Source organism: Teleopsis dalmanni, chromosome 1, assembly GCF_002237135.1.
Source record: "Teleopsis dalmanni isolate 2A chromosome 1, ASM223713v2, whole genome shotgun sequence".
Taxonomy (NCBI): Eukaryota; Metazoa; Arthropoda; class Insecta; order Diptera; family Diopsidae; genus Teleopsis; species Teleopsis dalmanni.
This window is the reverse complement of record NC_051846.1, coordinates 48058058-48083638: the sequence shown is the minus strand read 5'-3', so window position 1 is coordinate 48083638 and position 25581 is coordinate 48058058. Positions and strand designations below refer to the sequence as shown.

General features: G+C 28.5%; 1 long non-coding RNA gene across 1 annotated transcript; it reads right to left on the bottom strand.

The window, feature by feature from the left end:
- Positions 1–21453: 21453 nt before the first annotated feature.
- On the bottom strand, positions 21454–25077 carry LOC119673364. The gene is made up of 5 exons (XR_005252047.1): positions 24836–25077; positions 23312–23942; positions 23095–23236; positions 22514–23022; positions 21454–21722 (listed from the first exon to the last, which is right to left on the bottom strand). It is a non-coding gene; the product is annotated as an uncharacterized LOC119673364 (long non-coding RNA).
- Between the last annotated feature and the right edge of the window lie 504 nt (positions 25078–25581).

Here is a 25581-nt window from a genome sequence, read left to right as displayed (position 1 = left end):
ATCGTTATGGGTGTTGCAAAAAAGCTTGGATTGACTTCAAACAGAGTAATGTTGTGTTATTGGAGCTATACGAAACGAATTATACAATATGAGCTGAACTGATTTGATGTAAGGATTGATTTGGACCTCTACAATCCAGGAAATGCAACTGGAATTATAGACCAATAGAAAAGGAATTGTGTTCTATCATGAGGTTTTGCTTTTTTTTTTATGACTCATAATCAATTAACTGAACTTGTTTAGAAAATTGAGATGCATTCACCGTTAAGTCCGGATCTTGTACCAGTTGTTTGCTTTTTGGTTTGGTAGGAACTAAACTCTTTCAATGACAAAGAATTTATGGACCGTAGAGTCGCTGAAAATATTTTTGATAAGTTTTTCTCCAGATACTTCAAAAATGGCGAGAGGTCATAAACAATAATCTTAAGTATTTGATTAAAATTAATTTTCTTAAAATTTTATTAATTATAACTTTTGATAAATATATCAAAAGTTGCGGATACTTTTTATATCACCTAATATAATAATAGCAATTGTTCTCTTTTATATATTTTAGATGCTCTTATATAATCTTTGTGATTATATTTGATGCCTTTTTATAACATTGTTTTTTGTTCGTCTTTGTTATTTCTTTGGCTCTGTTTTGATTCACTATTTTAATTTTTGCCTAATTTACTATATACATACATAAATCGTTTTCAATTTCAAAATTAGTAGAGCGATTTAGTAAGATCGCTCTACTAATAAGACTTTAGTAAGACTTATTCCTTAGTATATGTTGATTTCCTAGTACATATTTATCTAGAATGCTTTGCAAAAACATGTATAAATAATTTATATTATTGTAAAAAATTTTTATGTTTTATTTTCTTTATTAATAAGCAACTGTATCAGTTTTATGTATTTAATTAAAATTTGTACTACTTACTGGTAATTCATTAGTCTATATACCACGATATATTCAATTTCATTTCCATTGAATAAAATTTTTCTTAAGTCTTTCTGAACAATATTAATTATTAAAAAATGTGAACCCACTTGACTCTGGTACTCTGGTGGATCATAACAATCCATAAGAAATGCACGCTGACACAAACAATCGCTGCAGTTTTCGTAGACTTAGAGAACTGCAGGCGCAGACTACGCGGAATAACATCAGCGCCATGCAGGAACACAATAAACCATGCTGGCTGTACGTGACCGGCTGTAAAAGGATTTATTATTTAAATATTTAAATTTCTTCTGTGTTGTGTTTTATAATTTCAATGAGAAATTTTTTTACCGGTTTAAGGATTTCAACCCCTTAATTCGAACTTGTTTTGTGCAACGGCAGCAAACATTATTTTATTCACTTTTTTACACTTTTTCTTTCCATATTTATTTATTTTTATATTTTTTTCATATAATCTTGATTTTCACTGTTCTCGTTCCGAAAACAATAACAACAACAGCAACAACTATATGGATAAAAATCAGTGTTGGAATATGCAAAAAAAAAATCGCAGAACTTGAATAGAAGCAATTTTTTATGCATTTTTTCCTGGTAAAACGGGTCACGTTGTGCCTGTGTTAAATTCCTCTTACCGATCGTTTTTTCTTATTCGAAAAGTTTGTTTCTATTCGTTTTTTTTTAACTCATTTCTTTTTCCGGCAGCCATCAGCTTCAGGCACAGGAGCAACTAGGATAAGCATCGATGCGCTTCTAGAATCAAGGTGTGATTACTGAACATTACTATAGAGTATTTGTGGATGATTGCGTGTGTGTATGAATGCATGGCAAGGAGAGGAAAAAATGTCTATATAAATAATAAAAAATTAATTTGCATATACAATATTCAACGGATTTACTAGACGTTTTCGTTCTTTACCGGTGCAACTCTTGCGGCTGCTGCTGATATTGTTTCAACGAATGCTTGCATCATTTAAAACAGCAGCAACAAGATTTACACAACTATAGCTACCAACGCAACACCAATTTACAAGCTTCAAACGACGCGTCGCGACGGGCAGAAGGACATGCAGGCAGACTGAAAATATGTTGTTGTTATCACTAAAAATATTTATGGCATAAAAAATGAATTTTAAAAAACTGTAAAGGAAACAATAGTTGCAAATGTGTGTCTATATTAAAAGTATGGATCCGATATTTTTTCTGCACATTGTTTCATAATATTTTGTGATTTATGGATGAAATATTTTAATACATGATAAACGATTGGAACACATTTTTGTTTAATTCTACAATTCCACAATACATAATATAAGTCTGTGTAGTATCAAACTCACACTCGTATTAAAGATATCTATAATAAAGATAAACATTCATGTATGAACCTTAAGGACTTAAAAGTTTATATATGATGGGATTTATAAATATATGTTTGATTGCCATTCTTTTAAGTCACTGATTCGTCTAAAAATATCTATATAATAGTTTTTTAATATATTTATTATATTTTTAACTATATTATATTATTTTAAAAGTTAATGAATTTAATGAATTTCATGAAAACAAAATAAAATTATTCGATTGAGTATTTAAACGTCTTTTGATCTATTCGTCTAACTGAATAACCTATTTGATTAATAAATGAATTATTTTATGTTTAAAATTAAAGTACATACTAAATTTTTAAACTAATATATATTGCATAATAAAATTCAAAATTTAAACTGCCACTGTTGTAGTTGTAATCAGAGTAGAGCTTCAAGGGGTGTAGGTATTACAGTTCTGGAGAAATTTGATTAACTGAAATTTGAACAATTGAAATCTTTAAGTTATTCTAAAAGAAAATCTGCCTTATGTATCAATCTAATTTTTTTTTGTTGTACAAGAGAGTATAATAGCCAATACATTACTCAATATCATTGAAGAGCGTATTATATACTTATTTGGTCCGAATATAATTAGATTCGATTACCAATATGTTTGAATCGAGTATCAAGTCTTCAAAAATTTTGTATTTTCTGCAATATATTTGGGCTCCTCAAACAGCAAATCTACCTTATGTTTTATTTTAGTCTGCCATTAGTAGAACGAATTCGTCTTTGTCAAATGAAGGCACAAGTCTGATGTCAAAGTTAATGAAATCTGATAGTTAAAAATCAATCTAACTGGAGAGAAATTATCTATGGATATGATGCATATAATATATCACTAGTTATTAGCAAACACGCTCTTAGACTGGCAAGTCTCTTTTAGGAATATTGTGGATGTGGTGAAGATCAGAAGGAGGTGGAATATTTCTTCAGCAGCTGCTCCGTTCAAGTTGGCATCAGACTGAAGTTCTACGGCAATTATGTTTTTATCTCTTTTATAGAAGTCTTCTGCGTTTTACTAAACCCTCAATCTTGTTCAAAAATAGAAAAATAATTAGAGGCAAGTGTTAAATATTTTTATCACAATTAGTCCATAGAATTTAAGTAAGTTAATCGGACTAACTGCCACAGTAATCTTCTAACCCTTATTTTATACTTCTTCTGTTTTAGAAAAATAGGTATAATAGCAAATGAGAAAACACAATATGGTATTTGAATAATTTGAAGCACTTGAGTCAAGCCGTTAATAATATCCGTTGCATATAATTCAGTGCTCAGAATTGTCGTTTTAGATAACATTGTATTGTTTTATTGAATTCATTTTTTATTACTAATCATATTTTTTATATGAAAAGTATGTCGAAACAAATAATAAAGTCAATGAATCAGGGACTTAGAATTAAGTCTTTTATAACATAATATTTAATTTAATATTCATAAAGAAATTGTGTCCTAAACGGGTTTAAGACAATAATTCAGTTATGCAGTGTTTTATTTATGTTAATAGTCTTTGATCCAATTCCCTTAAAAGTTTCCGTCGGAGAATAAAGGATTTTGCAACATACTTTTATTCTAATTTCGCAAAAAAATTATATATATATACTTCTGTATACATATTTAAAATTGTGATTCATGATTTCTATAATCCATTTTATTATTTTTTCAATTGAATATGTTCACCTCAAGTGATTACTATTACGAAAACTGATTTTATTTAGCCGATGTCGTAGACAACTAATAATATTTCCGAATTTATATACATATTTTTCATTATTTATGTGGTTGTGAACTATGTTAAGTTTTTACATTTTTAAACTATATATATGATAGTTTTTTTTATTTATACGATATTAATTGCAAATTTTGTATACAATTTCCATATAAGCATAATTTTTTTTTGATATTTTTTTGCATAAAATTTCTATAATTTTTTGATTTCATTTATAATGCCAAGATCAATTATCTCTTTTGAAAAGATACATCTGTAATTTATAATGAAATTTATAATATTTTGGCTCTTCTAATACAATATTAACTTGATATTAATATATCTTGTATATTTGTATTATAGTTCATAGTTACTTTAATGTAAATGATTTAATATTCAATAATTTTTCTTATTAGAGTCAGTATGTTTGTGTTATTAATTTATTAAACTTTATGACCGGAGTTAGTGAAATATCATATTCTGTGATTCAAATAAGTCATTATTTATATATGGTTAAAAAATAATGAAATAACTTCAGACTATATTGCTTATTTCATATTAGTATATGTGATAATATAAACTAATTTGGTCTTAATATTTTTGAAAGCATTTATTGCAAGTAGTTAATTACACTTCATTATCAATATTTTCTTTGTTTATAAACAAATTTCATTCAAATTTAACATGTGAAACTCGTTAAGTTATTCATTATTATTTATCACTTGGTTTCAAAAGCAATTCTCACAAATATAATATTATGCTCGCACCTTGGCGTGAAATTCACAACTGATTCCATCAGAGACAATTACAAACTGCTTCGAATTATTTTATTTTGAATACTATTTTGTGAATTGTTACCTGAAATAATTCTCATATTCAGTTTGAAATAAAAAAGAAACGGAAGCTCAAAACACTGGTACACCTAATTAAAATGACAAAAGGATTAAAAAGGACATGCATACATTTACTATGACACTTCATATCAATGGGTTTTATGATGAGCATCTGTAGACAAAATCACACACAATAGGAAATTATTTCACTCGGGTATACTTCTTGTCATTGTATTTCTTAAATATTTAACACAAACATTAAGCGAAACACATAAAGGATGTATAGGATCTTCTTTATGATTAAGTAGAAGTTCTTTTAACCAAAAGAAGTAATTGGAAAAAAATGCACATTCAAATAATGTGTGAATAAAAATGTTTATGCAAATGAGTTTTAATAATAAAAGAAAATAAATATTATAAATGTATATCAGAGATGAAGGTTAGATCGACAAGGATATGCTAAATATTATAAGTTCAGCTGTGGATGCTTTTCTTTTTAAAAGAAATTATACAGTATACGAAACGTGGGAATTAGTGCTTAAAATGAAATAGATTTTTTTAATTTTAGTTTAAATTTTTTCCTAAAAGTTTTTCACTTAGTTATTCTTACAAGAATGTTTTATAGTTACGAAATGCTTTATGTAAATTTAAAATTCCCCCGATGAAAATTATTGCATTAAGTTGTGGATAAAATAGAATTTATAAACACTTCTTTGTTATGTGCAAACAGATTTTTGCAAATAAATTAAGTAATTTGCATAATTTCGCATAAAGAAAAACACAAAATACAATAAAAGTGCGAATAAATAATTTAATAAAATAAAGTTAAATATGTGAAGGCTGAAGAAAAGGTTGCTAACTATTTCTATCTGGAATACGAGCGAGTGATGCATTCATTCCCTAATCAAATTAGCAACAGTTGAATTTTCATATCCCATTTGAGTCCCACAGGCATTTTATATGCAAATTGATTCAAAACTATTCAAACTGTTAATGTGCTTTTATGATTTGTACGTGTTCGGGTATGTAACTTTCAGGAATGGCATTTATAGCTTCTCCAAATTACAGTAGTTCGAGTGCAAGCGGATATGGCATTATCTGCAGTTTGAATAGTTTCAGAATAGTTTCATTGAAACCGTTTTTAAGGTGTTGCGGTTCGTATGCGGCCAGGCTTTGTGTGTGCATTTCCAGTTGCAATTTTTATTTTCATTTTCATTTAAATTTTAGTGCAATTTTTTTTTGCTTCTGTAGTGCTTTATTTATTTTTTGCAAGGGGTGTTCACTTAGCATTTCAAGTGCATTCAGCAGTTTACATATGAATAGAGTGTTAGCATTTATAAAATGAATATTACATCTTCTTATTTTTAATGTGGAAGTATTTCATATGATAACGGCTTGGATATCTTGCTTCTAATTTGAATTTTAATGTTAATTCATTTAATTCTGTTTATTAGCATTATTTTATTTGTAAAGTAATGTATTAAATAACATAAGGTATAACACCTAACGCATCATATATTAACATTGTACTATACAGATAGTTTATCACAGCTAGGAAATAATTTAAAATAGTTAAAAGCTAATGTTCACTATTGAGAACTGGAATAGAGAAAGGGAGCATAAAGTAATCTACCGTATTGAACCTGAAAATGCATAAGTAACCAACGAAAGTCCATTAAATTCACAAGAAGTCACTATAAGGTGTTGTATTTCGTGTGAAGCTGTAATGAGCCGGTAAAATTGAGTACCAATTTTTTGATATAAAATTGTAAATATAGACGTAGGATTCCAATAAAATATATCACAAGCTACACAATAATTTTTTAATTTCCCGTAGTTGTGATTCCCCTTTTTTGGTGATATGAATTGGTCACCAAATTATACGATTTGGTACCATTGAATTTTTTTTTTTGCCTTTCTTTGCGATTATCCAAAGAAATGTGTTTATGTAGACAATTTCAAACTCCCAACTTTTTCTAAAAATGTATATCCGTCCAATTTATGTCAAGTTATAGTCAGATATGTAACGATGTTACACAGAATTACCTTAAAAAAACTTCTGTAAAATGTACTGTAAAATGTCTCATGAAAAATATTTGAACCATATTGTATTTTACACTTAATAGTAATATCCAGCTAATACCAACTTAAAAATTTAATACAATTCTTAATCAAAAGTGCATTCTATTTAAGATAACTTTATGGTTCCTTACTACGAGGACCACACTTTTTTATAATTTTTTGGTTAAGAAACGACTTGAACGACTTATATCTTTTATTTTCTAACTTCAAAAACTCAAGCAACTGATGTATTTTCTAACAATTGTTTACGATTGATTGCCTTCACCATAAATAATACAAGGCTTTTAATACGTTAGAAGCGAATATTGTGAATTAATTCCAAGTTCACTCCTTCATGTTTTATACAAACGACTAGGTTTTTAAATCTTTTTCTGTCTTTATATAGGTTGAGTTATATTCAATTTCACATTCATACATTTTATATTATAAGAAAGTCGCGCTTTACGATCCTTGCGAACTTTTTATGTATCTACAAAAACAATTTATTTTCAATTCAACCGTTTTTCTTAAACATTATGAACCAAACTGCATATAAAATATTAATTATTAGTAGCCCTAAATGACTTCATTGATCTAAATATCTGCAAATATTATCACTTCTGCAGTTCCACTTCAATATTTTAAGCAAAAATGTTTTCCATTCTAAGTGGTTGGCTGGACCTACACCCGCCGTTCTAAAGACAACGAACTAATTCAGTTTCGAAGATAGTTAGATCGCAATCATAAAGGTCTACATTTCATACGAGTTAGTTTGCAAGTACAGAAGAATCATTAACTTATTTTAGCGATGAGAAATAAATCCAAGTTACTGAGTTATTGAATTGGTAAAATTATAGGGAATATGTTTTATTTCTGAATACGGTCACGTTACTTGATATAGCACACATACAGTAGCTTCTGTCAGAGCTAAAATATAGATGAATTGCCAAGGATTCAAAGCGTCAATGTTAGAATGTTATGAATGTTAGAGCATAAAGAATCCGAAGAGGTTTCGGATAGGTTAAAAAAAAATGTAATAAACAGGAAAAAAATATATATTTTTAACAAAAAAAAAATGATTAAAAAAATAATAAAAAAAATTTTAAATAAATAAATACTTTTAAACCATGTTCATTTCTGATTATGCAGTTAAATCGAAAAGTTTAAAAAAAATATTTCCAAAATTTTTAATATAAATTTTTTTTCTTTAATATAAATGAAAATAATTTAACATTAATATGAAATAGATATTCTCATTAATCACTGAAAAATTTTACAGCAGTATTTTCCGAATACTTACAGTTTACGTTTCATTATGTGATTAAGGAGCTTTTATACTACAAGATAATAAATATTTATCAAGAATCACCCAAGCGGTAAAAATTAGACAATTAAATCACAATTACACAAAAACAAACCGAAACAAAAAAAAAAAATAAATAAATAAAACAGACGGATGGATATAAAACAGTTATAACAAGGAGTATTTCTGACGCCATTGAAATACCCGTAAAAATTAACACAAAAGCTGAACCACAATTTAACACCAATTACAATATCCGTTACATCTAATTATTATTACACCTCCCTCCATTACTTCTCCACCCACTTAGCTTTAAAAATAACAAAAAATTATGCTTAAATTAAAGAAGAACAACAACAGCACAAACACTCAAGCCAAGCAACGAACCTCAACGACCACGACTATGGAATGGTTGCAGATGTATGGCTTCCATTGTTATAATGGACTTTTCTCTGGTATCCGCATTATAGTAATGTTCAAATTGCTGACGCTGCTATCATCAACGCCATCACCAATGCTAGCGTCATTAACATCGCCATCAAGAACGTTCTAAAAAACAACAGACACACTGAGTGCTATTGCAGAAATTCCATTCCTTGTCTGCCTGCGTAACCAAGTGCAATTGGAGACAAAAGATGTGTGTACTCATCACCGAAAGCATTTCTTAATATTTAACAGTCTCCCAGAAATGCTACAGTAAACAGCGTTCGCAACCTGGACAGCAACAAATACTGAAATATGCTATTTTCGGCAACGCAACGCAGAGCAGCTCAAATGAGCCTTGTTCCTGGCAGTAGCATGAACGACGCTTGTTAATGGGCATTCCCACTTAAGCACATAATGAAACCCAAGGAAGGACACTTTAGCGCATTTGGGATGTCGTCGAGCTTCTACGCTTTACTTGGCAAATTAATTAATATTTCGTTCGGCAGTGGCCGCAACAGTCAAGCAACGCTGAGATGTTGGCATTTGTGTGGTGCGGCGCTGTGTGGTGTGGTGTGGCGGGTTCTGTTTTGAAACATGGTTTGCTGTAATTTGGTAAGATTTGCCTCCTTTGTCTTTTGGCGGTTAAATGCCCAAATTATCAGTGGCTATATTGGGCGTTAGCAAAATGCTTGGTAAATTTAGGAACAATGACAGACACACCATTACAGTAATAAAAAAACAGGGAGCAAAAAATAACACGATAATTTCCCCCAGAAGCATTTCGCAATTAAAATCATTTAAAGTTTTAACTAAATTCGGTAAGGTAACGTTAGCTGCCTTTGAAAATTGTCAATTGACTTGATAGGAGTATGTATATGTATATATGCCCTGGTCTAAGTTGGCTACACTGTTTACAGTGGCTTTATTTCATAATAATTTTGTTAGTATTTGAGACTTGAATAACAAGACACGTTCAGTTACATTTGCATAGTTCCGTTTGACACCTTTTATGCCCGTCGGCGGAAATGAGTAGTAGGAACGTGACTTGTTTTTTTAAAACTTAACGCAATCGAACTGTTGTTAGAAGGTTCTCCTTTTTTAAATTCTTCATATTCAAAATGTTTTTTTAAGTAATTGTTTGAGATACCTTAAGAAAGGATGTGAACTTTAAAATCCAGGAGCGTTTTAATTATGAAATTTACTTTGTAATTGTTTTTTCAAGTATTCTCTGTGGATAATTTGTAACAGTATTATGAAAATAATCTTTTTAATATAGTTTAAACGTTAAAAATATTTAAAATTTTTAAGATCTTTGTATATATCAACTATGCAATGAAGTAAAGACGTTGATTTGACAATTTCTGGTTTCTCCAATTTCTCCAAATACTTTAAATTAATTGTATTATTTACTAAGATAACTAAATCAAATAATAAAAATCGTTTTAAAAATAAAAAAGTAATAATAAAAAGCATAATTTCGAATCAAAGCCTCATCATTAACCAAAAACCGAAAAAAAATGTTTGGGTTCGAATTTTTGCCGAAGCGAAAGTCGGAACCCATTTAAATTATTCACACGTGATTTTCTTCAGTAGTTACAACATTGTATTGGTGTTTAAATCTTGTTTTTTATTAAATTAAATTAGAATATTATTTGTAGTACGAATATATGAAAAATATTTAATCGAAAATAAATCGAGCACAGAGTTGAGAAATATATGTATAAAATTTCAGCCAAAACAAAACTGTGATTAAACAGATCAGTTTTTAGCTGAAAATCATTATGATTCTAAACATCGCTAGTTTGAAGCAGTAATATAAATTGCGTTATTAAACTGAATGCATCAATTATATAGTACACGCTTTTTTCACTCTTCTTACATCTTACAGTTGCAGCTAAAATGTACAAAATTTTAATGGAAATAGGGATTAAATGAATAGACTAAATAGTTCAACATAAAATTAAAATAATTTTAATGATGAAAAATACTAAATCCCTTAGACTTCTCAATTTCTTTAAAAAATAATTCATAAAATATATCTAAACAACATATAGAAGAGTAAACTATGTTGAAATTTGTTAAAAATATTGAAAGAGTAGTTCTGTATTATTTACTTATTCTAACTAGTAACTATAAATCTAACAGATATATTTTTCCATTTGAATTAATATTATTAATAACGCTAAAAAAATTGATTTTATTGTAATAATTATATGATTTATACATTATCTATTGTTGGAGGAAAAAAAAAATCTGTATCTCCCTTTGATAAAGTAATAAAGTCATACATATAATAATATGTGTTATAGTCTCATTACATACCTAACGTATTTATAGGCATTTTTCTATGTAAATGACATACAATTAAATAATATATGATATAAAAAAAATGAACAGGAGTGTGAAAGCCATCTAACTGCATTTTTTAGAAGTGAGAATGGCATATAAAAAATAAAATGTGAATGAAGTGTATTTAGAATGCGGAGTAAATATAAGAAAATATATATAGTTTACTTCGTTTTAGTTTTATTACAAATATATTGTTTAATAAATTATTTCTGGTAGTATTTTCAAATTTTTTTTGATCATAAACCAATACATGTATTTTTTTAAAATACAAATATATATTATGTAATATATACATTATAATTCTTTAATGATAAGATTCATAATAATAATTAAGCATCGTACATAATTGAACTTGACAGGGCTAAACAGGGCTAAACAACTGGGCTTATTTGTATATAGGTATGTATATATATCTTCTGATCAAAAAAGAACGAGAGGCCTATTTTTGAATTCCTGCGCTTATCCAATCGGTAAATTTTTTTTATTTTCACACTGGCAACATTATTATACACATTCTATCAAAGTTTAACGCATATCGTACGATTAGTTTTTGTTTGGCGTCTTTACAAAAAGTCGAAAAATTTTCGGGTGGCGATTTTTATAATGGATCAAAAATTAGAACAACGTGCGTGCATCAAATTTTGTGTTGCAAGTGGATTCAAGTGTGCCGAAACTGTTAAAAAATGTTAAAAAAGGCCTTTGGTGATTTGTGTGTGTCGCAACCACGAATATACGAATGGTTTAAAAGGTTCAAAGACGGTCGTATAAGTTTGGACCATGCTGATATCCCTGGCCGCCCAACAACTTCTGTTACTGAAGAAAACATTTAATCGGCGATGCAGATCGTGTTGGAAAATCGTAATTTTCAACACGGTACTAGTCCTACCGTGTTGCCCTAAGGTCCTAAGGAATTGTGTGATAGTTAGGGGTCAATAAAATTGGGTAGCCAGACTAAGATAAATTCTTAGATGTGTATTGTTTATATTTTCTAAACTCAGAATGCGGTACAATAAACTCGACAGTCGCAGTGCCACAAGTCCTAAGAATAATAATTGCTTATATTTTATTGTTTTTTAGTTCTGAAATTCTAAATTTAACTTTAAATATTTTTAATGTTATATTTATTATATTATATATATAAATGAATATATATGTATATATAACATGTATTTATTTATTCTGCTTCTAATATTTGTCTATGACTTATTAAGCCATTTAACAAAAATTTTCTTAGTTATTTATTATCGGCAAAATTATTTTTAGCCCGCAACAAAAATTATTTGTGCTTGAAAACAAATAAACCGCACCTGACTTCCCAAAAACGTAACTTAAAATTCTAAAATGGTTCTTTCACTCAATTTCCTTGATTCACAAAGTAATTACCCACCTACTGTTTTTTCATTTTCCTGCCGGTATAATTAGTGTCCATTGAAATTCAAAAGACATTCCCTTTTTCACGCCTCACTTCAGGCTGTGCCAGTTTCGTAGCCATTGCCGCAGACACGTACAACACAGTAGCTAAAGTTAATTGCAATCAAAGTGAACAGGATTTTCTCACGTCAAACACAAAACGCGAACAAGAAAAAATCTAAATTAAACCATAATTAGAGACAAACATCCTTTTCCAATTAGGCAAAAAAAAAAGAAAAATAAATAACACCTAACATAAAAATAATATATACTATCCTGTAGTACATCACCAATTACGACGAATGCATAGCAAACGCTTAAATCGGCAGCTACGCGAACTGGCGGTAAGTAGCTGAATTAAGGACTGCGTATATTTCCAATGGAATTACGAAATAGAAAGAAAAAAACTATAATGCGTTCTGGAAGTCCTTTAACGGGATACAAAGCCATTATAAGCAACAACAAAATACACGCACATTACGCATGTAGTGTTGTATGTTGTTGTGTTAGTGTATATACTTGTGTGTGCAGTTGAATGTGTGCCACGACATGTGTGTGAAAGAGCAAGCAATATTCGTCTTAAGGATTTAGAATTGTTTATATTTCTTGTGTTTATGTTGCTTACTTATCATCGCTTCGTTACCTGAACGTCGTTGTTCCACATTTCTTCCTATACCAAAAAAGAATTTATTTTATTTTCTTTAATTTATCTGAAATTCCTCACTCGAAAATGCTAACGAGAATGTAATTTTCTCAGCGGCTAAAGTTGCCAGGACTACTTGAGTAGGCTTTACGGTACGGCAACGAACTGAAATTGCTTTAATTTCGTATTTGACGAACTTTGTTTACCGTGTGCACGGAACGTCGAACGCACTTTGCGTGCCTGCTGGCTTAGCGTAGCTGCCTCGCCTGTCGAAATGCTGTGCCGCTCGTTATGAGGGTGAAGGCTGCAGTTTGTAACCCCTGATATGAGCAAAAAATGAGGATGCATAATGGCAGCGCTGAGGCCACACCTTCCCGGGGTGAATTTTTTTTGTTTTTGATTTTAACTCAATACTAATAATTCAGAGCATTTTTGTATTTTTCCTTTGCGTTTCTGTTACTTTTTGTTTTTTTTTAAATTTCTGTGTACTTTTACTTTTGTTTGTCCGAATTTTGCTGTTATTTTACGTTGGTTGTTCTTGTTGTTGTTGTCTGTTGTGTATTTTATTTTATTATTATACTTTTCTTTATTTTTTTTATTTATTTTTTTTTTTTGATGAATTTTTATCTGAAATTAAGCTTTGCATTATTTGGAAAGGATCTGGGGTGCACATTTTTTTCGGCTTTGCATGTACTAGTACTAACGTTTTTTGTTGATTCTTTTTAAAGAAATCTGCTTTTGTGAAATGTCAAAACTTCAAAGAAATTTAAGTTAAATGCAAGAAAATGGGAAAATATTCACTTGACTGCCTACAAAGTATTTTTTTGATATTTTCTTGACTCTGTGCGTTTCTTCATTGTTGTTATTTATTTTAAATTTTGTTTGTTATAGCCTTTATTAGTTGACACAGGACGCACTGGTTGAAGGGAAGTTGTTGATATATGCAAAGTTTTTTTTTTAAATTTTGATAGAAATTTTAATAAAATTGAAATGGTATTTGGTTACGGAATTTAATTATAATAGACATTCCATACGATTTTTTCATGTGTGCTCCAAAAAAAAAAAAAAAAAAATAACAATAGGACGTTTCAAACGTAAGCATCATATTAACTTCTAGTGGTAGTACAACTTGAGTTGTATACAATAAGAAAATTTTAATAATCGATCTGAATAATTATATTGTATCCATTAAATTTCAGTATCTTGTAATAATAATTAAAATGAGAAGTATTTTAATGGGTGATATGAAAAGTATCTGTGTATATTTTGTCTTTAGATAGATTTAGTATCCATTTATCTGGCAGAAATTAATGCAATTATATCAAAGGAACACATGTTTGAAAGGTGATATTGCTGAAAACATGTAATTTCATTTACATTTGCTTTACAAAATAAAAGTACAATCCAAGAGAAGAATAAATATGTATTTTAACAAATGTTAAAGATCTCATATAAAATTTTGAATACATCACTAAAATTTGCCTCTCACCAAATAAATTTTGATCCTTGAAGGTACTGTATACATATGCACAGAGTCTCTTCTGCAATAAGTGTCATAAATATAATAATATAAGGTTAAAATATTAATGCTAAGGTTGTTTTTTTATGATCATACTGCTTATTTGATCATATTGGATATTGATGTGATTATTGTTTCTTTGTTGAGTTTATTAAAAATTTTTATAAACTCGAGCAACTTGAGCAACTATTTTTTGCTCAAGAAAAGGATAATTCTGCAAAGTAACTCTATATTTTTTATATTTATATTTTTTTACTTGAAATTCTATATTGACAAGTTTATAATAATGCCTCCTGGTCATTTTCGTTGGTGTCAAAAATGAATCACCGAAGCACCTATTATGTCACTATCTAAGCTTATCCAGTTTTAAATTCCAATACACTCACACCCTTATATTTAACCTACTTCAAAACAACTATGACCTTGGAATCTTCCTTTGGGTATTTGACTAGTGATTAGTGCAATCCTTTTTTACAAAGAATTACAAGGGACTTCATATTTAAAATTACAAAGAACATTAAATCAAACAGGCTTTGTGCTTAACTGAGAGGAACATACACTAACCCATTTCATTTACTTATTTATTTATTATAAAATATTCTTAGAACATAAAGATTTTCTCAATCTACTTTATTTATAATAGATAAATTAAGAAAAAGTATTGAATACACGATTTCGATTTCCCAGACACGCTCATTAAGTGATGAAGCTTAGTAAACATGTCTATTTTACTGCTTTGTTCCTTCGTGCTATATACCGATATATGTACTTGAGATATCGAGAATCAAGGTTGAAAATAAGGATCTGCTGCTCTTAAAATCGGACTCTCTAGACTTAATCAACGATATAAAACAACTCGTCCTGTATATTAAAGAAAATAATTTAAAGGAAGTATGTCCAAATGTTTATATAATAGGATTATTCTATTGCTCACAGTTCCAGTCAATATAACTTCTACTGAAAGAAACTTCTCAAAATTAAAATTGATTATGATGTACTTGAGAAGTGTGTTGAGCCAAGCGAGAATATCTTTATTGGCAATTCTATCAATTGAAGTAAAAATAGCAGCTGGTGCATTTTATGATATAATTTTAAAAAAATTAAGTGAAGCTAAAGGTAGGAAAATTCATTTATTTTAATTTGATTATAAATAAAACATTCATACATGCTTCGTAGTATTAGTGAATCTTAATTATTTACTTCTATAACTCGGTGATGAAAGGGACCGCGCAATTCAGAAATCGCGGACGTCCAAAATTGGTCTAACTTCGCCACTGTAGTATATTATAATATTTGTAATAAATAAAGATAAAGAAACTTATAATTTTGGAGTGGTTGATGAATCTGATAAGAATTATTTGTTCTTAACTTTATTAAATTATTGCAAATGCCCTAAATATTTTCAAGGATGAAACAGTGACTCTATGTAGAGTCACTACATCACCTGTATGATACCAATTTTATAACAAACTTATTATAAACTATATTGATTTTAATAAAAATAAATATCTTACATATATACATACATAAATTGTAATATGAATTTTGCGTTATTGCTTTTTTATGTTTTTTAATTGAAAATTATATTTGCAATAATAAGTGAATTTTTTAAATAATATAATAACATAATTAAGCCTATCAAAATATTTATACTGAAAGTATATGTAATTTTTTTTTTAATATATATTTTTATTTACGAATTTTATTAACTTTAACGTTTACTAAATCCATTTATTTATATCCAATTTTGTAAGAAACATTTGGTATCCATTAACTTTAGTTCAGTATCTCTTCGCAAACTCTCAATCAACATATTCTGAAGTTAAAAATCAAGCAGAACTGTTTATAAATATTTAATAAAATGGGAAAAAAATTAACCAAAATATATTAGATTTTCCACAAAATAGGGTGGTAAACGGTATTACGACATAAATTTACATTTTGTCGGGTGTTCATGGGCAGCTCGTCCACCCTTCGTATTGGATTTTTAGTTAGTGAATTTGTGTAGAGTGGATTTACTTTTTCCTTGCTGCCTGCCACTGATTTGATTGTCTGCCCGTTGTCATTTTCAAACATGCAAACTTGATGGCAGTCTTCGAATTTCTACAATCTTTTATTATTTTTATTTCCATTTATTTACTTTTTTTGGTTGATTTTCATATAAATCGAATTTTCTTAATTTTATATTCCTACAAATGTTTCACTCTCTCACTGCTCACTCTTCAGTGCTGTGCACATCAAAATCACAATTTGCAAAAGTCGCCAACAGATTAAAGAGTGAAAGAAGTAGTTAAATGCGCTACCGTTTGCAGTTGGTAAGTTTAGTGGGTTATCTTTTAATGTTAGCTTAAATTATTTATTAAGCTTTATATAAGAAGCAAATCCAAAAACATTTTAATATTCATATTTATTATTATTATTATTGTGTTGAGGCTAGTTGAATCAGTGCACTTGAGCACTTTTATTCTCTATTAACCGCGGGGTTTCTTCATAACCCCTATCTACGCCTTGACTGGATTATTGTTTATCACTTCATCAGACAAAGCAATAATTGACCTCAGTTCTGCCTAACTTCCCGAGGAGCCTGTAACCATTCTGAGAATCTTGGGGTCCCTGAGGAAGTCATTCGTCCTAATGTACCATGGTACCTTGAATAGTCTTCTCAGACCCTGGTTATGTGCAATTTCCAGCTGGCGAATATCGCTCGCATATGAGAATTAAGGTTTTAAGTTATTTCTCAAATTTCGAGACCAATTAATTTATTAATTTGAAACAATCAGTTATTAATTATAATAACATTTTTTACCATTCAGCGATAATAATCACAAAAATGTGATTGAAGATTTTTCTGAAGAAATTGTGAAGTAAGCTTTATGATTGAACAATTTGATTTAGATATGTCTATGGGTCAATGTGCATACTTGTCTTCATTATACGACATGGAGAAGAAGATGAAGCAGATTGTTAAACAGAAAAAAAATGTAAAGAATTATGGAAAAGATAATAAGAGTCAGAAGCGCTACCTAACAGCACTAAAACACATACCAAAAATTTCACGAAAAATTAATGTTTAAAATTTTAGAAATAGGCATTGTCAATAAGGAAATTAATTTGAAAATAAAGAAAAATTTTAGATCTAAACTTAAAGAAATTTTTTTTTCTATATGCACATTACATTACACTACAAAAGTGTGCCATTACTCAAGGAAATAAGCTGACTGTTGATGTTTGTACTGCAATCTCAATCTCATGTTTTGTTACATGTTTTTCATTTAAATTAAATGAAAAAGTAGCATTCACGAAGTTGAGTACTTGTGGAGTTATTGCATATAAAAATTTTGGAAAGGTGAATTTATTAATATAGTCCTTTTTAATATATGCTTGATTTATTTTATGTAAAAAAGGAGTGTACTATTAATTTTTTTTTTTTCATTTAGGTTGTATTGATGGAAATATATGGAGATACCAAAAAAACTGTCAGACAGTTTACATAATGGTTTTCGTCGCCTTCCAAATAAAAATTTTGGTTATTTTGATTAAAAATAATATTACTTTAAATAAAATTTTAAGTAAAGTTTTTGACAAAGTTTTTATTATAATAGTTACTGACTTTTGATTATAATAATGTACTATACCATACTTTTTTTTTCATTTTACTATAATTTCTCTTAATATTAATAGAAAGTAGTCAAATCATATAAGTATTCGTAATCATTGCTTTGGAACCTTTCATTTAAGGTGTATACATGCATGTCTATCTACTGGCATGTCTTTCTATTTCTATCTGTTGTTGAAAAAGAAAAGAAAATACAGCCTCTATGAAACCTATAAATTTATAAATTTCGTAAGACATTGTAGGTTTTGATATAAGTAATTTTTTTATGATTACATGCATATTCATTGGAAAACTATAGATTATAGCAATGATATAATAATTTGTTTTTAATTTATTTTATTGTTTTATTTATTTCCTAATTCAAGAGCTTAAAATTGTCATTAGTGGTCTTTAAATAATCAAATTTAATCACAATTTATTATATATTAAGTTTTTCCATGATAATTGTTCACAGTTTGATCATCTGCTTTTTTAGTTATTTTTAACTAAACCCTTATTTTTTGGGATCCTCCTTTCGATCTTGCATTGAATGCTTGTTGCGAAGTTTTTTTTTTGGTTATTACTTCTTCTGGTCGACGTAGTACACGTATTAGTAATTTATATGCTAAACCTATACAATTTGGATGACTATAGTATAATAAGGCCATCATTTTTTTCAACTAATTAAAATATTCGCTATAAAAATTTATGGTGAAATGCACTTAGTTTGTTTCTTTAACTATCTTCACAAACCATACACTGAGCTTAGGCTGGGTGGTACAAATATGTTGCATATTCGCATCTTTATTCCTCTATTGGGAATGCTGAATTTTGCAAGAATTTAAATCATTTCCTTGCAATATCATTTAAAATGCTGCTCTAATCCCTCTAGAGAGTCGACAATAAGCACTATGTCATGATTCGACTTATTGCATCAATTCGTATTTTTTAATATGGTTTTGAAGTAAATATTAAACACCAACGGTAACAATGTCCCGTGCATCCTTAGTAAGTCCCGGCGTATCTTAAGTTGTTAATAATATCTTATTAATCATAATTCTATTACTTAGCACTTCATTAATATGGATTCCAAGTAAACATTAGAAAGCAGAGGTAAGAAAATACATCCGGGTTGGTATTCTAATATCTCTCTCGCCTAATTGACATCTGTTTTAAGGTATCTACCTAATTTTACAAAGAATTCCGTACAACAATATTCTTGTATCTTCTCGGTTCCGAAAGCCAAATTAAATGTCATTCGTTGTCACCAAATTTATTTTTTTTTTCACTTAGTTTATGCATTTGTATTGTTGCTTATGTCTTCTATTATCATTTTAACCAGTCATCAATGCAACTCATATATTTAGTATAAAATATAGTGAAAAAGAATGAAAGTTAAGTACCACAGGTTACAAAAAGTAAAAGTTAAGAAAATGGTGATGTTAGATTTGTATATTTAGTATAAAAATTAAAATGTTTGTAAATAAAATTAGAATGAGTGAACATTTGAAAACCTTACTATATAAAATACCGCATGTTATCTTAGGGTCATATTAGAACTCTTGGTGCAAAAGATAGGGTTCATACACCCAACTACAAAAGAAAAATAAGACTAAAAAAAATTGGCCTAAAGGATTTACATAATTTTAGTTTAGTATATTAAGAACGAATATAGTGAAGTACTAAATTGGATAAATAAATAAAAATTAAAACCACAATCCACTACTTTTTTCATGAAAATCATGAGTATTAGAATGACATCTGATGATTCATTGAAATATAATCCTGATTTATGCTTTTAACAATTTTCTATGCTTAAGAGGCATTTGCCATTATTTCGTTCATAAAAATGGCCACAATCTAATAAAAAATTACAATTTACAACTACGTTTAAATTGATATCCTCCATTAGGGTGGTGATGTTTTAATCCCTGGAGTAAATGTGTATGGAGTAGTAGAGCGTCTGCACTGTGCACGTCAGTCCCGGCATTTTTTCTTTTCGGCTGCTTCTGTACAAATATTAACTCTGTCTTGGCACTGTTTTAGTTAAAAATTTATAAAAAAGTGTGTACAAAAAATAAAAAAAAATATAAAAAATTTATAAAGAAAAATGAAAAAAATAAAAAAAAAAATTAATAACAATAAGTAAATGTATGAAAAGAAAAAAAAAATGATAAATAACTTTGTTCACTGTGTGGACGTTTGATTAATGATGCATTTACCAACGTTCTACTTTATATTATTTTTAGTGCTTTTCCCAGCTCTGCTTTTCCTCAAATAATATATATTTTTTTTAATATACTCGTAAAGTTTAGGATTTTGCTAAGTTCATTTCTTAGCAGCACTATTTTTTATTAGTGGTACGTGGCAATCTGCTGGATTTTTTGGGATTAAAAGTACATTTTTATTGTCCACCGTTTTTTGGTTCCAAATTAAATTAACACGTTTTCCTGAATAGAATGAGTATGCTTCACTTCAGCAGAGTTAAGCTGCCTTATTTTTCAAGTAATCTTAATATATAAAAACCGCAGTTACGCAATTTTAGTATTAATTTTGTTTTAATTCATCTATTATTATAAATTTTTGATAAGGAATAGCAGTGTAAAATTATAAGATGAAAAATGTTTGATGAAATAAAACTAAAAATTATAAGTACATAATGTTTCTGTATGTATGTGACGAAATATACGGAAATATTTTATTTACATTGGTATAATTTATTATTGTGAGTTATACTTCTCTTATTCCTCTTTATACGGGGCTTCGACGCTGCAGATAGATATGGTTTAAATATATATAAAATATCTTATTCATATAGCAAAAAGAATCTTAATTGTTTTTGGCTTTATTCACTTGGTTCTTTCGGTTGCATTGATACAAAATCAAAAATCGATTCCATACAAAAATCCGATAAATACAATTAAGGTAAAATTGTAATTCTTATAAAACCAAGATGATATTGGTATGTAATTCATAGTAGTGTTTGGTTGCCAATTTCTTGGTGTTTATTTATGGACATTTAAAATGAACGAATTATTCCAAAAACCACTGATATGTATTTAAAGACCAATATAAACAATCAAAAATCTGATTAATTAAATTATAAAACATTTGTTGTTATTCTTTGTCATTAATGACAAAGCTTAAGTAAAAAAAATTGAAAATTAGTTTTTATTTTTGTATATATTATTATATAGTATTCAATATAACTGTCGCCGACTTTTCGAAGTGTGTTATACTTTGCAAGTATATTATATAGTAAAGATAGATATTCTGAATTAACTGTTGTGATGTTTAATACCAATATAACTGGGTTTTCTAGATATCGGGCTTTTGATTTGGAGAGTTTAAATGTAACCTACCAAGAAGTTGACATATAATTCTGATTAGATTTTTGATGGAAATGCAAAATGCAAAAAATGGATGTCCTAGTTGAAGCGTGTAGACGGCATGTATAAATTCTTGTTAAGTATTTAGACGATTACCCACTATTACACAATATTCAATGCATATACAATATCCAATTGGAAGTATATCGATTCGTCATTTAAGGCGCCTGCAAGATATGAAGATATACATTACGAAATATCGATTCAAATGCATAGCGGTTATTGAATGCATTTTTGAACAAATGAGCAAATGGTCATTAATAACCGATGGGGTGTATTGTAAAGCGGTCACATTTAAATACAAATACGTAAAAGTCAATTACGGCAAATTTATGCAATATAATATTTAATAAAATTTTTAAAATTAATCGTGAATTGGCTCTTATACTAATATCAATGTGAAAAGTCTATATATATAGTTTTTTACTTCGATATTTTTAGAAGTGAAGTATATACACATAAAGGGAACTGAAAAAAAGTTGGACTGAATGATTGACTCTACTGCAATCATTTTTAGATTGATGTGTCCAAGAAATTTCAATCATATTTGGAATTGCTAAGTTTGTTCTTAATGAGTCTTATTTAAAATTATTATTCTTTATGTAGTGTAAATAAACTTTATAAGATTATTAACTTGCAACATAGACTAATAAACTCATATATGTAAATAAAACAATAAACGTTTTTATTAAAAGTTTTTCTTTTTTATTTATTGAATAAAATACTTTTTTAAATATACAGACCATTCAATACTTTCCAATTGCTGTTTTAAACTAATATGCTGACGATCTGATACATTAAGTTACCGAATGAATAATAATAATACTTAATGAATAATTATTAAAATTATTAATAATAATTATCAACTAATAATTAAGTGATTAATAATTAATAATTGAAAAATAAAGCTCTTGTGAAAGTATATACGTCTTAATATGATTCGTGAGCTAATGACAACCTTTTTTTAGTTTTCATTCGTATTTGTTATTTATTTTAGTCGTATTTGAAAGACTGTTGTTGCTCGAAAAAAAATGGAAAAAATAAACGCATCCCCGCCCTATTCATCAGTTGCATTTTGTGTAGTATCAAAAAATAAAATAAATGAGTTCAAAATTTCAAGTTCAAAATTTATAATCTGATTATATATTCCAATCAATGTATCTGATTCAGCTCCAATATATTATAGTTTTTTTTCCAGTTTTGGGTTCTCCATGACAGATTTATTTTAAAAATTTCCCAAAAATTAATTATAAATGAGGTAGGTCACATAAAATAGCAAATGGTAAAAATATAATAAAAATTTATCCAATTTGGGTACTCCAAAAATACTGTGTATTAATTTTGTAGTATTATTTGTAATATCTGAAGCGCTTGGATCAATTATATTAGAATTTGGAGACCTTGAAGCAATTGCGAATTAAAAGGTAATAAAGTACATCCAGTCCATTATTTTTGCAGTTGGGTAAACTATTAAACATTGAAAATTATTTCATTAGTATTTGTAATTAAAATTAGACGTATATACGAATTGTTACTTACTTGCCAAAACATAAATAGGTTTTAGTAACATAGTCGTCAAGTTTGTACAGCTAATTTTGAAGCTTTGGCATCTCAGTAAAAGTTCTTTAAAAAAGGCAACCTAAGATGTCAGTCAAGCCTATTTCGTCCATTTACTTGATCACTTGAATAAATTACTAATTAGTAATCAAAAACTTTTGGACTATAAAAAATAACTGATTTTAAATTATTGAAGTACCTTTATTAGGAGCAAGTTTTTGCAACGCCATTTACTAACTCAACAAACATTTCGCTTGGACACAGTCTATGTCTTGAACGTGTGAGAACTGGGGTTGCACGAGAAATGCCTGTGAACTTGACATTCTTGTTACATTTTCTATTGGGTTTATGTGACGAAGAATTCTTTCGTAGACGCATATAACTTTGCGGTTTTCCAACATACATAGATTTCTTTCTGTTTTTTCCCGATCCCTTTTTATATTTTAATTCGGTCTTGCGCTTACGTTGACGTTTATTCTTAGTCTCGTACTTCTGTTTGCCTCGTAGAGCTTTTTGATTAGAATTTTTTTGCGAACTTTCTTCAGTAACTGGCTGAACTAAATCTAGTAGTGGTTCTATAATCATGTTTTTTAAGGTTCTCAAGAACTCCATTGCTGCGATAAACGAAATCTGACTAATTTCGCGATGTGTGTTAAGTAAGATGAATACAAAATCAACAGTGGTTTACTTATAATTTGGCAATTCAAATATTTTTGTATCCAGCGTCAATCAAAATTTACAAATTTCAAGTAAAGGATTTAGCTGAATACTTCAAATTATGGCTTCAGCGCTCCAAACAGTGCACACAAGAATTCATGTATTCCGCTTAACTTGATAAAAATAAAAAAAAAAATTTCAAGTCTTATGTAATCGCTTAAATTCTTAACACACACAAAATAAAACAAAAATTATATGACAACTTTTTAATTTAAAACTTTAGGTAAGACAATTTTAAACTTCAAAACTGTAAGATTGCTATGATATTGTACAGTTTCATATACATATAATAATGTAGTGTTCTAATATAACACATTAAGTGATTTTGTTGGGGCCATGTTATGCAGAGTGTCTCGGGCACGACAAAATTCGCTCTTTCCGGCTATGCCGAAAATGCATGTTATCCAGAGTGTCACAACAGTATTGTTAATTTTGTATTTTTACTACTTCTATTAAACTAACTTCAAGTTAGAACATATAATGCTAAGTACGGCTTTGGGACAATTGGGCTAATGAACACTGACTCTGAGCTTCAAGTTTGGCAGGGCACCCTTGGTACTTGAAGTCTCCAAAAACTATTTAGGAATAATTAAATATAAGAAACAATTCCAAGAGCACTAATTATGGGTAAAAGATATGTGGTCAGCCAAAAATTCAATTAAGTAAAATATATCTTTGCTGTTGTAATTCAGTACTTTTCAAAACCTTTCAGATAAATATTTATAAAAATATAACTTTAAGTTGTGGACTTAATTTTAAATATCTTGTTGAGGTTAAAAACGAAATTTTTTATTAGACTTTCATGGGACTTCATGATTGTAGGCATTTAGATTAAATATCAGCATTACAAATAGAAATCATGATTTAAGTCCTTATCGTAAGTCAGAAGTATGTGAAGTATTGCCATAGTAAAATTTAAATGTATGAAATTAAACAATACTTAATGAAACCATACGAAAATGTTTTACTCGTTTTTGAATAATGTATTTTTAATATTTCTACTTACCTCAAAAAGATCCTTTAACTTCGATAAGCGCTATCAGTTTCAGGGAAAATTAAAAATCCTTCCCTTATTTTTCCAAGCTCTGATTTCTGTTATTTTAGTGAGGTCTGCTTGTTTATGACAAACAAGATACAAACAACAAATTTTCCAAAAAAAATTTATAATTTGCATACGAAACAGATGACTGTTATGATGAAACTATACTCGATAAAAATGTTGAAACAAAAAAAATTTACTGTAATAAAAAAAAGTAATTTTTTATTTAACAGCAAAAAAGTTTTAAACTCAATATTAATAAAAAAAATTTCAGTAATATTTGACAGATGAAAAAAGCATTGAAATATAGAAAAAATTTTATAACACTAGTATGCGAAGAATTTCACAGTGATAAGTTGAGTGCCATTGGCTTTGATTAATCTTCCTCGTAATTTTAAAAACAAAAAACTGCATATTTGCTGTTCAAAAACGGAGGAATCTGCATATAACCTATTTTGTACATTTTGTCAGGATTACGGCTCAGCGGTTTTGTTTCAATAAATGAGGGATTAATATGTCTGTAAAAAAGGATTCAATATCCGTTTTTTTTCTCAACGTGATATTTTATTCGCACCGAACGGAGTCCGATGGTCGATGATTGAAATGCGTGAAAGCAAAAAGAAAATTTTAGATACGTAAATAAATGCAAATTAGTTTAGTGTTCGGTATGAATTACACCCTTTTATTGAGTTAAATGAAAAGTTGATACTTTT